The sequence below is a fragment of the Saimiri boliviensis genome, chromosome X (genome assembly GCF_048565385.1).
Source record: "Saimiri boliviensis isolate mSaiBol1 chromosome X, mSaiBol1.pri, whole genome shotgun sequence".
NCBI classification, from domain to species: domain Eukaryota; kingdom Metazoa; phylum Chordata; class Mammalia; order Primates; family Cebidae; genus Saimiri; species Saimiri boliviensis.
This window is the reverse complement of record NC_133470.1, coordinates 76,007,569-76,022,279: the sequence shown is the minus strand read 5'-3', so window position 1 is coordinate 76,022,279 and position 14,711 is coordinate 76,007,569.

The window sequence follows — 14,711 nt, the reverse complement described above, 5'->3', positions numbered from 1 at the left end:
CTGATGGCCATGGGTGACAGGATTAGTCATGTACAGGACCATGGAACATGGGGAACTTTTGCTCCCCAAAGGGGGAATCTTGAGAGCAAATCAGACTGCTGTAAATGATCCCTTTGTGAACAAGAAGCAGCTACCTCAATTTTTGATTAAGTATTGCTGCAATGGGTGGGTCTTTCTCTGACCTTCCTGAGCTCCTCACCTTCCCCACCCTGCTGCAGGCAATGCTTCTCTCTCCCCCCACCCCCTCTGCAAACCAGTTGTGGGAATGGTAAAAATCCCTATCTCTTCAAAGTTTTAATTAATAAGAAAATGGATGGACTCATTAGGCTAGACTTAAGCTGTAGCAAATCTGGTGTACTTTGTGCTATGAGTTTGTCTTTCTATGTTGTTCTGTCATGAAGAGGGGTATAGAACATGGGCTTAGGACCAGATAAGCTTGCTATTTAAGATGGCCCAGCAAGCTAGTCAGCAAAAAATTTTGCTGCAGTTCCCTGAAACTAACAAACAAAGAAACTGGATGAAGCTTCCATCTTGTCTTGTTTTAAGTTGGGAGCCTGACTTTGAAATCATGTGGTGGTACTTTCTCTTGGTCTCTGCCATCCAAGGAATAGAAAGTTTAAGGTTCATGTCATAGTTAGCTCCAAAAATTATTTCAAGAAATTAAAAGTCTTTGCAAGGTCAAAATTGGCTACTCTAAACGGCTTCTGGGAAGAGCAATGGAAAGTGTCAATGATGCAGCTTAGTGGCTAAGGCTTTGTCTTTTCACAGTGACAGCCCAGGTCCAGGATTTAATTCCTGGCTTAGAAAATGAGTCCTCTCTGGTTAGCCATCTGTGGAACTTTGACCTTTTGTTGATTCTCAGCCCCTCCATGAACAACTTATCTCTTCCCTTCTTGAATCTTCCTTTCTCTGAGCTCTCTTTGGATATTTTAGGTCTTATAAAATCTGCTAACCGCCTCTTTGAAAATACCTCATATACTCATGGTTAAGTCATAACCTTAGTTGAGGTTTGTTGGTTTCACCTGTGAGATTAGTTTCGGTAACATTTAAAAGCTAGAAATAGCAGCCATTTGGCCTGGCTAAAGTAGGGTATTAAGAAATTTAAAAGGACTTTTTAAAAAGAGGGCTATGGCTAAAAGTCACCTTAATTAAAAGTGGATAGCCAAGCTACATGTACATTTAAAGGGCCTTTATGATTTTATTCTCTTCTTAGATCCTGTTTTTGTTTTTGTTTTTGTTCCTTTCAGTTAACTGAATTGCTTTTCTCCATTTTGTCTTCTTGCCACTCCTGATACACAGATGAGAGGAAATAAAATAAATTCTAACAGCTTGGGACTCCATGGGAAAAACAGAGGAGGCACTACACACTCAATTTCGGCGAAAATATTTTATTCCTCATGAAACCCCAGGAATTGAAATAGGATTGATCCCGTTCCAAATCTAAGACTCTGTTCTGTTTTGCAGCGTGCTATCTGATAACTTTCAGTTTTTAGGGGTATCAGAAATTACTTCACATTATTAGAAAGCTTTGGTGTATAATGACTAGGTAGGAAATACAATTTTAGGAATGGCTAATGGCAGTTATGGGGAGATGCATTGCTCTTTGCATGTTTGGATCAGAGAAGCATGCTCTCGGTCACCTAGAAAGCAGAAAATGTCCCAACTCTCAAATGAAAGATGAGACTCCCATTGGGGATGGGTTACTCACAAAATGGGCTGATCAGCTCTGGGTTGCTTTAAAATGAAATGCATGGTAAAATATTTGCACTGTCTTGTTCCATACCATATCTCTTCTGGGGATCCAGGATTCACTATAAACGTGGGATCCTTAATTTTAGAAAATCTGTTTTGTCTTCCAGCTGTGCTTGCTGATTGTAAGGCCGGTTGTCTCGCAGGGAGTTAAATGGACACACCCATCCCTGCTCCCGCCTGATAACTGTGTCATCATTCTGAGCACATTACTCAGCATCTGGCTTTTCCAAGTGAATTCCCTACACCCACCTCTGCTACTGCACCCAGATCTACGTTCAGCACCAAACTAAGCACTCAACCCCAGCCCGCCGTTGAAAAACCCTGCAAAAAATTTTAAAGAAGCCCCACCAAACCCTGCCCAATAGCCCCTGGCTGGCCCACTTACCCAGAGTCCCACCCGCCTACCAATGACAGCTCATGCCATGCACATCCTGTTTCCCAACAGCCAATAAAGCTGCCTTCGCTTTGTTTCCCCAACAGCCAATCAAGGCCCACTTACCCAGAGTTCTGCCCACCTACCAATGACAGCTCACTCCATGCACATCCTGTTTCCCAACAGCCAATAACACTGCCTTGGCTTTGTTTCCCAAAAACCAATCGATTGCCTCCCCTCCCCATAAAACCCCACACCCTAAACAGCCGGGTGAGACTTCTTTGGCCCCTTTTTGGACCACAGAACCTCACCCGGGAGCTAAATAAATTAGCTTCTCGTTTTCTTATACTTGCCTCAGTTTCCTCACTTTACCCCAGCAATAAACCTTACACTGGTTAGGTCCCAGAAACTGCATACTTTGAAGAGAAACAACTACTGGCAAATAAAAAATCTTACAACTATTGGATCTTCTTTTGTTTGCCTCTGTGTCTATTTATATGTGGTATGTAGTAATGTTTATATATGAAAGAGATCTGATTAATTGGCTTAAAGAAAAATAGGTGCTTAAATATTTTGTCAGAAAAATACAAACTGTAATGCCTTTTATTTCGTGTGACTTTTTAAGTTTTAGAAAATAAAGAGTTTTAAGGATTATTGGTAAAATAATGACATTTGATATTAATTAGACAGGTCAGATATTAGATTTGCTAAATGCTTTAAGGTCATAAACTGCTTCTTTGACTTTTGAAAACCGTTCGGTTTACCTACTTTGGAGCCTTTAGATTCTAGATACGACTTGGGGATATGTGAATTTACCCATGCCCCCTAAATGTGTTGGAAAGAGTCAGACTTTATCTGTACTTCTGTCTGATATCCTACGCTCCACATCTAGCACATAATTAAAATAACTTACCAGGTTTTTTCCACAAATAAAAATTGCTAAGAGTTTACATCGTAACATGCAATCGAGACTACTGAAAAAACAGTTTTACATGCCAGGTATGTGAAGAAAGTGAAATGCGTTTTTAGTGAAAGATTATAAGAAGGCCCTGGAATGTAAATTTTTGTCTAGTTTAGAGGATTAAAGAATTATTTAAGTAAGATAGGCTAAAACGAGATGTTTGAGCCAGTTGTTGAAGGTTTGAAAAAAATTAATCTTGTAAAAAGAAAATCTGTGAATGACAATATTGGCTATTTAAAGGAGTAACATTTGATTTTTCCATAAATGGAACATTGGAATAAAAGCACAGCAGGGGCACAAGTTACGGTGACTCATACCTGAAATCCCAACACTTTAGGAGGCCCAGGTGTATGGATTACTTGAGGTCAGAAGTTTGAGACTAGTTTGGCCAACATGATAAAACCCCATCACTACTACAAGATGATTTGACATGTTAAGTTACATGGAAATCATTGTCAAAATAAGAAATGATGTTTAACCTTATTGTGATTATGTTTTAGTGAATGTCATTAATATATGTTCCAAAATTGTATGAGATTTCTACAATTCTATTATGTCTAACTATATGCTATCAATCATATAATAATTATGGTTATTAGGTTAAGTTACTGTAGGCCACAGAAATAACCAAATTTCCTTCTCAATTGTGTTTTTAACTGTGACTATTTATAGTCATCTCCACAGTAAATTGCTTAACACTGATGTAGTTTCTGAAAATTTCACAAGCACACAACATCCTACAATATGATGTCTTTTAGGAGGTTCATGAGAGGATGCAAAGGACCCTGAAAAGCACTCTTGAATACAGATTTCTGGAAACTTTAGAATCATATCATTTGGATATGACTCTAAATTTAAAATGCAGAGTCCATATGCCTCTAAACTTAAAAATTCCCAGAACTTTAATTAAAAGACTGACTGGTTTATAAAATTGATAATCCAAGTAGAACCAAATTTAATGGAATATCAAGAAAATATTCTGCCAGATTTTCAAGTTAAATCAGCCAACACTGGAATTGTTGAGATATACAATTTGTATGAACTTTATGGTCTCAGTCAAATTACCTGTGATAACCCATTAGTTATGAGTACTATGCACCTAAATTGGAGAAACAACTGGTATTCAAGAAGATATAATTCCAATGTTAAGCATGGACTCATGGAGAACCGTGACATCCACCTCGTCTTTCCTGAGTCCTTAAAGCTTTTGTTATTAAAGGTCCTGCATTCCATGAATCATTATAGAAAAGATGAAATGATCCATATGAAATATATATTGGTGTGGTCACTTCTAAATTGTAAAACAGTTTATGACCAATGTTTGATTTGTCAAACCCATATTCCTGGGAAGACAATTAAAGCTTCAGGTACGTTCGGCTACCTGGTGATTCACTTAAACATTTATAAAGGGATTTCATTCAATTGTCCTTTTCAGTGCCTGTTTTCCAGTTGTATAAAAGCTGTCCTATGCAAGAGGGCTGATCATTATAACAGTAATTATTATGTCACTGTATATTTTTACCAGATAAATAAAGCGTTCTATGGTTCACTGACTGAAAACAATTAACCCCTTAACAATCAAGAGCCCAAAGACTGGATCTTCTAAGAACATTAGAGAAAGACTATACTTGCCATCCATAATGCAGCAAAACTTCAGAACCTTGAATCTTAGGTTCATAATCTCACTACTGAGAAGAGTCCCTCTACACTTTTGGAACTGTGCACCCATTGGAACCACTAAGGTAGTGCTAAACAGGGAAATTTCTCCACAGAAGAAGATGGAATCTTTGTTTTATTTTTAATTTTCTATTTCAATAGGTTTTTGGGGAACAGGTGGTGTTCAGTTACATAAACAAGTTTTTTAGTGGTAACTTCTGAAATTTTGGTGCACCCATCACCCGAGCAGTGTACATTGTATCCAACATGTAGCCTTGTACCCCTTGCCACCCTCCACCCTTTTCCACAAGTCCCCAAAATCCAATGTATCATTCTTATGCATTTACATCCTCATAGCTTAGCTCCCACATATAAGTGAGAACATAGGATGTTTGGTTTTCCATTCCTGAGTTACTTCACTTAGAATAATAGTCTCAGATTCCATCTAGGTTGCTGCAAATGCCGTTATTTTCTTCCTTTTTGTTGAAATAGTATATGGTATATACAGGGAATACTACTGTAGATTGCTACTAAAAATATATATGTATACTATATTTTCTTTATTCACTCATTGATTGATGGGTATTTGGGCTGGTTCTATATTTTCACAGTTGCAAATTGTGCTGCTGTAAACATGCCTGTGCAAGTATCTTTTTCTTATAATGACTTTTTTTTTCCTCTAGGTAGATACCTAGTAGTGGGATTACTTGATCAAAAGGTAAGTCTGTTTTCTGTAGTTGTTTTAATAGTTTACATTGTCACCAACAATGTAAATGTGCTCCTTTTTCATTCCATCCATACCAACATCTATTATTTTTTGCTTTTTTTATTATGGACCTTCTTGCAAGTGTAAGGTAGCATCACGTTGTGGTTTTGATTTGCATCTTCCTGATAATTAGTGATGTTCTAGGTTTTAATTTTTCCATAATTTGAAGTAAAAGGCAATGATTAGAAATGTATCCCTCATGATAAGCTCTGTAGCAGATTCTGTTGTAAAGGTTATGGTTACACAACAGACTATATTCTCTTGACAATGTTATGTGAAATCATAGAATTTCTCTAGATTAGTTACTGGCTCAACAGACGAGTATCAATGCAGCTGCTGGTACCTGTGGCTTATAGAGAACTACATCACACCAAGTATTATCGATTCAGTTGTAGGGATTGGGAAGAGACTGCTTGGTTTAGTGAACACACTCTTTAGCTCATTCCCCTTTGATCTACTGATTTCAGTTGGTTTGGTTTACAGGGGCCCCTGAATAAAGGATATGCTCCAAACTCGTGATATTATACTCCCAATAGTCATAATGGTAGTCTCCCTGGTGTGCTGTATTCTCTGAAAAACTTAAAACATTTACATGCAGCCATCTGTAGAATGTCAAATGGTCTCTCTTCTACTGCAATGACAAGAGCTGAAAGAAATGCATGACCACCAGGGTAACATAACCTACGAATAAAATTCTGAGACCAGAAAGCCAAAATGATTGTAACTGATAGTGGCACAAGTGCCTTAAGTTTTGTTCAGACTCTCACCTAAGTGAGAACCTGACCAAAACGGGAAAATTTTTAAACAAAATTATAGGAGGCCATTATTTTTTACTGAGCTCATGCACTAAGCTCCAACAAACCAGAACAATACAAAATGGAGTTGCTCATGCTAAATGTGACGTAATCAAACTAAGACTTTAAGGAAATGCAGAGATCCTAGAACCGATCAGGTTTTAATTTTTTTCCTGTAAACAGGGCATTCCAACATAAGGAAGTAACCTGTACTCTAAGCCAAAAACAAAAACAAAAACAAACCAAACCAAAACAAAAAACACCTGATGTCCTTGTTTGCATCCTACAAAACCTTCTGTTCTGCTATTTTCCAGTGGAATTCAAAATTAAATAAATACATTTACAGTAGTGATAGTAATATAAACGATTAAAATTTTGTCAACCTCTCAAAATTGAGAAGATGACCAAAATGGGGGCATTGTAAAACAAAGTTTAGCCTAGAGCTACCTCTTTACATATTTTAAGTTTCACCTAAAGTTTTTTCTGTACCTCGTGAACTGTAACCAGTGGAAGTGTAACTCAGACCATAGCCATTACATATTTCTCAAAACTAAGAAGCCAACATTAGTAAATCATTATTAACCAAACTCCAGATGTTGCATTTTATCAAACGTACTTTTTCTGTTACAAAATCCCTTCCAAGATAATATATTATATTTAGCTGGCACGTCTCCTTAGACATCTCTAGACTTTGACAGACTCTCTGATATACATTGCTGCTGATTATCTTGATACATTTTAGGAGTAGAGTACTGATTAGATATTTTGTAGAATCCAATTGAAAATGGCGATTGTTCTTTTAGATGATTATATTTGTTTTATGGGTATTTAGCAGGAAGACCACTAAAATTTCATATTCATTACATCCTGGAAAGGTTGCATGCAATCAACATGCCAAACCACTGTTAATGTTAACCTTGATTGTCTGGATGAGGTACTTTTGTCAAGTTTCTCCACTGTATAGTTACTCTTTTTTCTCTCTTTTCCATCATGAAGTGTTTGCAAGACAATTTCTAAGTATTGTCTGCTCTCAAGAAGTGTACAGGTAATTGCTGCCTCTCTAAATAGAGGGAAGTATCTACATAAATTATTTAGACTTCCTCTATATAGGAAAACTTATCTTTTTCCTCATTTATTTTTATCCAAATATTTATATCAGTGTGGACTCATATTTATTTTATACTTTGCATTATCATCCAGTACTACTTTACTTATTTTGTTTCTCAAATTTCTTCAACTTTTAGCCATCAAAAGCTTTTTGAGTTTGGTTACTGTACTATTTTGACGTGACCCTTTCTTTTGATTTTGATCTTAGTTTCTGGCACTACAAGATCTTCCAGGCTCATTTTGTATTTTCCCAATGCTAGCTCTATGTTCTAAATTAATTTTTTTTTCAAATGCATAGATTGAAGTCGTAACTTCAGTACCTCAGAAATCATCCTAATTTGGGAAAAAAAAGGCATTTCAAATGCGTCTGTTAAGGTGAGGACATAAGCATGGGCCCCTAGTCCGATATGACTGATACCTTAATAAGAGACAGAGACACAGACAGGGAAAGATGGCCATGTAAAGACAAAGGCAGAGATTACTGTGATGCATCTACAAGCCAATAAACACCAAGGATTGCTGGCAAACATTAGCAGATAGGAAAACCAAGGAAGGATTCTCAGAGAGAATCTCACAGAGAGAATATCACACTATTGACAGGTTGACTTGGGACTTATCTTCTAGAACTGTGAGACAGTAAACTTCTGTTGTTCCAAGCCACCCAGTGTATGGTACTTTGTTAGAGCAGCCTTAAGACCCAATATGCCCTAGAATCAGGCATTTCTTCACCCAGTCTCCATGTATTTAGTGGAGAATGGTATGTATTAACCAAGATCAGGCAATAGAAATGTTTGTTACTACTTAGCTGTCACTGCTTCTAGTGTGTCTCAGTGACAAATCCTAGAAATATATATAATACGTATATTTGTCCATATATATATTATATTAAGAAAATGATACAATGTCTAGCCTTTTGTATCTGGCTTCTTTTACTTAAAACAAAGCAATTCTATTGCAGAACGAAGCAATGCTATTGCTTGAATTAGTAGCCCATTTTTTATATGATTGAATAGCATTTTTTAACACAGTACTCCACTGTTTATCCATTTACATTTTGGTTATTTCCACCTTTTGGAAATTATAAATAAAGTTTTTGTGTCAAGATTAGTTTTCAATTCACTTGCTAAACAGTTTAAGTGGGATGGCTAGATATTATGACAACACTATTTATAACTTCATAAGAAATTTCCAAAAAGTGTCTGAACTATTTTGCCATTTCCATGAGCAACAAATGAACTGTTTTTGCTTCACTTTCTCATCAGGCTTTAGTGTTGACAAGTTTTGGATTTTTCTCCTTTTTAATAAATGTGTAGTGGAATCTCATTTTAATTTGCATTGCCCTGATAAAAATGATGTTGAGTATTTTTCATGTGTCTACCCAATTTTACGCACCCACCAACGATGTATGAGGGTTTTTATTTCTCTACATTCTCGCTAACGGTTATTATTGTCTGGCTTCTTTATTATAGCTATTCTAGTGGTTGTAAAGTGCTATCTTGTGCTGTTGATTTGCGTTGTCCTAATGACCAATAATGTTGAGCATCTTTTCATGTCCTTATTGGCCATTTGTGCCTCTTTACAGTAATAATGTTTGTTTAAGTACTTTGACTATTTTGAAATTTAGTTATTAGACTTTTTATCATTGTCATGTTTTTCTTTCTTTCTTTTTAACATGTTATGAACACAAGTCCCTTATGAAATACATAATTTGTTGATATTTTCTTCCATTCTATGAATTGTCTTTCACTTTCATGATGTCATAATTTGCTGCACAAAAGGTTTTAATGTTAATCAGGTCCATTATTTATATGTTTTTTTCATGTACTTTTGATGTCATATTCAAGAAACCAGCACTTAACCTAAGTTCATAAAGATTTTCTCCTATGTTCTCTTCCAAGAATGTCATACTTTCAGCTATTGTATTTGGCTTTCAGACCTATTTTCATTGAATTGCTATTTATGGTGTAAGGTAGGGTCCCTCTATTCTTTTGCATGTGGATATTTAACTTTCCCAGTAATAATTGTTGAAATGATATTGAACCTTTCTGGATTCTTCTCAATTTTTCCTTTGAGAGACTGGTTGAGCTCTTGGAGAAATCTATGAACTCTCCATAACCACAGATTCTAGGAGCATTATACTTTCACAGTATCCCACACTGAGTCACTAGCTATTTATTAAAATGTATTATTCCATCTTTCTACCAACTTTTGTTACACCCAGTGACATACACCCCAGGCAAGCAAATGCTGGTGTTTTATTTTTCAACGATGATGCCTGTCTTTCTCCAGAATTTGGGAGTGATTATTCACCCTGAAATTGTAGTTCCTTAATAGGTTCAAAAAAGTCATGAATGTACTGCTTGGGCAGCATTTATATTGCGTAAATGAGGGCAGCACCTTTCTAGCTATGTATATCTGCCAACTGAAACTATTCATAGTTTTTACACCTTTGAAGCATATCACATTTATTTATCTCCATTTTTTTACAGCCACTCACTTTCTTTACTTTATCCCATATTGATAAGTTTTATATCTTACTATAATGTATTCATGAAGTTTTACTATCAGAGAACATGAGAAGATATCTAAACTGTAATGAACTCTTTTTAATATTGTTTAACTGTACAGATACTTTAATCTATAATTTGACATCATGAATTTAAAAGAGGAGCCAAAAGTATTTGACCTACTGGGCTTCTTTTTGTTCCACATTACTAAAACATTTTTAAAATTATCGAAGCATATCTATGGTTACTGCAGATCAACTATGTAGAAGTCAGTGGCAGGGAGCAGAATGCAAAATTGCTCTGTTATGGATTATGCTTTCAAATAAATTAATATTGTTTACAAGAACAAGTCATTAAATACATAAATACTACGTGAAAAATCTTTGAAAGGGTCAAACAATCTCAAAAAAAGTCACAAGGTGATTTGTAAGCAATTGAGATGTTAATGGGATAAACATTGGATGCTATGGATTTACAAGACTGAGCAATTGCTGTGGACTGGAGGAAATGATACTTTGAAGCTTTATGAAGGAGAAGGATCTGAGCCTATTTTAAATGGTTAAAATAGGAACTCAGGAAGAACTCAGGAAGAACAAAGTGAAAGTGACTGAGAGAACAGAAAGAAAATAGAGGTGGAAAAATGCATTGGATACTAAGAGGATTATTTAAAGCAATGAATTTATTTTAAATTCAAGAATATTAGACTTTTATTAAAAATGTCCACAAATAATCATTTAGTTTGTCTATGCAAAATTGAGGGAATGTGTTCTCTTTCCAGGTCCATGAGGCGGCATAGTTTTAAGGGCAAGAATTTCTCAGCACCGTGCCCGCCTCCCCATCTCTCCCCATCGGGAGATTTAACGGCTTATGTTTGAATTTCGTGGTCCTGGGAAGAAACTAAAAGTCAATCACTCCAGCAGAAATTCTAAAGAACTCCTTTCATTGGCCAGAGGAACGTGGGAAGGTGGGAATTTCTCCCAGGATAAGTTGCCCTGCTCCTTCATCCACGCTGGATTTCCAGCTTTCTGGAATCCCCTCCCAAATGGGGGGAGCTCCCTTTCCCCTTTAGGATTTTCCCCTCTGGAATCCCCTGCCACACTCTTTCTGCAATTATTTCTCTTCTTCTTCCCTTCTCTTTTCTCTACCTAAATAAAATTACCTTTCTACAACACTTCTTGGGTCTGATATTTTACTTTTACAGCATATGGTGCACCTGTGTATGCATATGGTGGTCCCATCCCTTATTCTTTAAGAGGTTGGTGTAATGTGTCAGGAAGGGGTCCTGTGTCTGCTTTCTGCACATGGCTAGCCAGTTTTCCCAACACCATTTATTAAACAGGGAATCCTTTCCCCATTGCTTGTTTTTGTCAGATTTGTCGAAGATCAGATGGTTGTGGGTATGTTGTATTTCCTCTGAGGCCTCTGTTCTGTTCCATTGGTCTATATTTCTGTTTTGGTACCAGTACCATGCTGTTTTGATTACTGTAGCCTTGTAGTATAGTTTGAAGTCTGGTAGTGTGATGCCTCCTGCTTTGTTCTTTTTGCTTAGAATTGATTTGGCTATGCGGGCTCTCTTTTGGTTCCATATGAAGTTTAAGGTGTTTTTTCCAGTTCTGTGAGGAAGGTCATTGGTAGCTTGATGGGAATAGCATTGAATCTGTAAATTACTTTGGGCAGTATGGCCATTCTCATGATGTTGATTCTTCCTAACCATGAACATGGAATGTTTCTCCATCCGTTTGTGTCCTCTCTTATTTGGTTGAGCAATGGCTTGTAGTTCTCCTTGAAGAGGTCCTTTACGTTCCTTGTTAGTTGTATTCCTAGGTATTTTATTCTCTTTGTAGCAATTGCGAATGACATTTCATTCTTGATTTGGCTCTCTTTAAGTCTTTTACTGGTGTATAGGAATGCCTGTGATTTTTGCACGTTGATTTTGTATCCTGAGACTTTGCTGAATTTGCTTATCAGTTTCAGGAGATTTTGGGCTGAGATGATGGGGTCTTCTAGATATACAATCATGGCATCTGCAAATAGAGACAATTTGTTTTTCTCTTTTCCAATTTGAATACCCTTTATTTCTTTTTCTTGCCTGATTGCTCTGGCTAGAACTTCCAGTACTATATTGAATAGGAGTGGTGAGAGAGGGCATCCTTGTCTAGTGCCAGATTTCAAAGGGAATGCTTCCAGTTTTTGCCCATTCAGTATAATATTGGCTATTGGTTTGTCGTAAATAGCTTTTATTGTTTTGAAATACGTTCCATCAATACCTAGTTTATTGAGGGTTTTTAGCATAAAGGTCTGTTGAATTTTGTCAAAGGCCTTCTCTGCATCAATTGAGATAATCATGTGGTTTTTGTCTTTGGTTCTGTTTATGTGGTGAATTACGTTTATGGACTTGCGTATGTTAAATCAGCCTTGCATCCCCGGGATGAATCCTACTTGATCATGGTGGATGAGCTTTTTGATATGCTATTGCAATCGGTTTGCCAGTATTTTATTGAAGATTTTTGCATCTATGTTCATCATGGATATTGGCCTGAAATTTTCTTTTCTTGTTGAGTCTCTTCCTGACACCTTATGCCAAAATTAACTCCAGATGGATTAAAGACTTAAACATCAGACCTAACACCATAAAATCCCTAGAAGAAAATCTAGACAAAACCATTCAGGACATAGGTGTAGGCAAGGACTTCATGACCAAAACACCAAAAGCAATGGCAACAAAAGCCAAAATAGACAAATGGGACCTAATCAAACTCCACAGCTTCTGCACAGCAAAAGAAACAGTCAGTAGAGTGAATCGGCAACCAACATAATGGGAAAAAATTTTTGCAGTCTACCCATCTGACAAGGGGCTGATATCCAGAATCTACAAAGAACTAAAACAGATCTACAAGAAAAAAACAAACAATCCCATTCAAAAATGGGCAAAGGATATGAACAGATACTTTACAAAAGAAGACATACAGGAGGCCAACAAACATATGAAAAAATGCTCATCATCACTGGTCATTAGAGAAATGCAAATCAAAACCACATTGAGATACCATCTCACACCAGTTAGAATGGCGATCATTAAAAAATCTGGAAAGAACAGATGCTGGAGAGGATGTGGAGAAATAGGAACACTTTTACGCTGTTGGTGGGAATGTAAATTAATTCAACCATTGTGGAAGACAGTGTGGCGATTCCTCAAGGACCTAAAAATAGAAATCCCATTTGACCCAGCAATCCCATTACTGGGTATATATCCAAAGGATTATAAATCATTCTACTATAAGGACACATGCACACGAATGTTCATAGCAGCACTGTTTACAATAACAAAGACCTGGAACCAACCCAAATGCCCAACGATGATAGACTGGATAGGGAAAATGTGGTACATATACACCATGGAATATTACGCCGCCATCAAAAACGATGAGTTCACATCTTTTGTAGGGACATGGATGAACCTGGAAACCATCATTCTCAGCAAACTGACACAAGAGCAGAAAATCAAACACCACATATTCTCACTCATAGGCAGGTGTTGAACAATGAGAACACATGGACACAGGGAGGGGAGCACTACACACTGGGGTCCATTGGGGGGAAATGGGGGAGGGACAGGGGGGTGGGTAGGTGGGAAGAGATAGCATGGGGAGATATGACAGATACAGGCAAGGGGACGGAAGGCAGAAAACCACACTGCCATGTGTGTACCTATGCAACAATCTTGCATGTTCTTCCCGTGTACCCCAAAACCTAAAATGCAATAAAATTTAAAAAAAAAAAAAAAGAGGTTGGAGAGCAAGAATCCACAGTCTTCTCTCGGGGGAGATGTGCCTCACCAGCACCCAAGAAAAAACCCGGTTACAAAACTATTCACATTCGGAAGATTTGTTGGGTATACTTTACTGATTTTCAAACTTTTATTTAGAACTTGATTTTTTTTTCTTCTCTTAACAAATGTAACTTGGAACCCTGAAATATGAGACATAATGCAATAACAGCATTCGTTAGACAGCTTGGTGGCAAGTATTTTATTTTTTAATGAATCCATGCAGTGAAAGCATAGAGGCCTGTGGTTCCACTAAGCAAAATCTGAAATTTATTGTTTGATAGAAATAATTAGGGAGGATATTTATAATTTATTTTACCACAGAAAATCCTAAGGGGTGATGTAGCTCTACACGGTGAGAGATATGTATAAATGGGCAAATTAAGGCTTGATAGGGGAGAATGGTAAATTTATCCTTACAGAAAATAGAAAACATTGAAAGGTTATGAAGGACCTGTAATTGAATCAATATTGTAGCAATATTAAGCATATTGCAAACTTTACAGTGTGGTGACAAAATTGTCTGAACAATAGTTTGACAGAACAAGTACTGGTTCTCTTTCTTCATATATTATTTTTTATTATATTAATATAACATTTGTCACAATGAATACTTGGTTTCAATGTATATCCTTTTAGTACAAAAATATCTAACGGGCTGTAGATTTGCAGAGGTAAACCCAATATAATAGATATTGTATTTTCACATAATGATTTAAAAGTGCAAATAGAGACCAATATTGCCTAATATTTAAAACAACGTTTAAGGCCATGCTTCAAGGCATTTAATGGCATTAGATGTAGTTTGTAATTTCAAATTCAAAGTTTCTATAAAAGTGCAGCACTAGAAAATTATTATTGATAGGTTCAGACGTTATCAGAACAACCAAACCTTGTTATAAACAACATGAATTTACTTACATAGATGAGATCCATGGCTACAGAAAAAGCACTAATAAGGAACAGTAA